This window comes from Mytilus californianus, unplaced genomic scaffold, assembly GCF_021869535.1.
Source record: "Mytilus californianus isolate M0D057914Y unplaced genomic scaffold, xbMytCali1.0.p SCAF_16, whole genome shotgun sequence".
NCBI classification, from domain to species: Eukaryota; Metazoa; Mollusca; class Bivalvia; order Mytilida; family Mytilidae; genus Mytilus; species Mytilus californianus.
The window spans coordinates 2,533,314-2,534,325 of record NW_026262648.1 but is presented as its reverse complement, the minus strand read 5'-3'; positions in this window follow the sequence as shown (position 1 = coordinate 2,534,325).

The window sequence follows — 1,012 nt, the reverse complement described above, 5'->3', positions numbered from 1 at the left end:
CAGAATCCTGCACGTATTCTGTAACAAAACAATCTACAAAATAAAAAAAAATGTTTATGATACTTAAACAATATGAAAACAAAAATACATAAATATTTTTGTAAAAGAAAAATTAAACTTCTAGCTGGTGTAGTCACTACCCAATCCTCGATGACTTAAATCTCGTGCAGTTACCTTATATACTGACCGTCGAACCACAGAAAGTGCAATATCGACTGATAACGGTTGAAACAGGTTGTTGTTAACCTGTCGTCTTATGTAATGTCCTTGAGTAACGACAGTAATTATTAAAACAGCATCTAGTCATTGGTTTATACAAAATATAACCAATTTTAGGTAACAGACCTGTACGTAAATGGGCGATTGTATGTATTTTTTAATGAAAAGTTTGCATGCAACTAGAGCATAGGGAACTGTATATGAATGATAAATAAATGTTTCTTTTACACTTTCTGAGATATAGCAAATTAAGTATCTTGAAAATAGAAGTTTGAATGCATAGAATACGCGTTAAAATCGCAAAAAAATTCAGCAATTTTTACTTTATTATAAGTAATTATATAATTATTTCACGAAATCCTGTCCTACGCATTCTCATTAAAATGAAACGTAAATGTTCATATGTTATTGCTACTAACGGCTATCAAGTTAATGGAGGGTCACCGAATTCGTTCTTTAGTGTAAATAGTTGAATCATCAGCACGGCGTTCGAAAAATCAAAAGTATCTACAATTGAAAGATGTATACAGAAAAAAAAATCTAACTCAATCCCTGTAAATTGCAAATTAATAAAAGTGAAATTTTATTGCGGATAATAAATGATTTAAAAAAAATTCGTGACAGGTTTTTTTTTGCTGGGTAAGCTAATTATCTATTTGTACTATACATAATTAGATCTATACCTTTATGATATTATCGATATATTTGTATTTTAATTTACTGCTTATGATTTAAAAGAAATGTTTGTTTACGCGTAACCATTATCAACGAAATTCAATCTATTTATAGAATA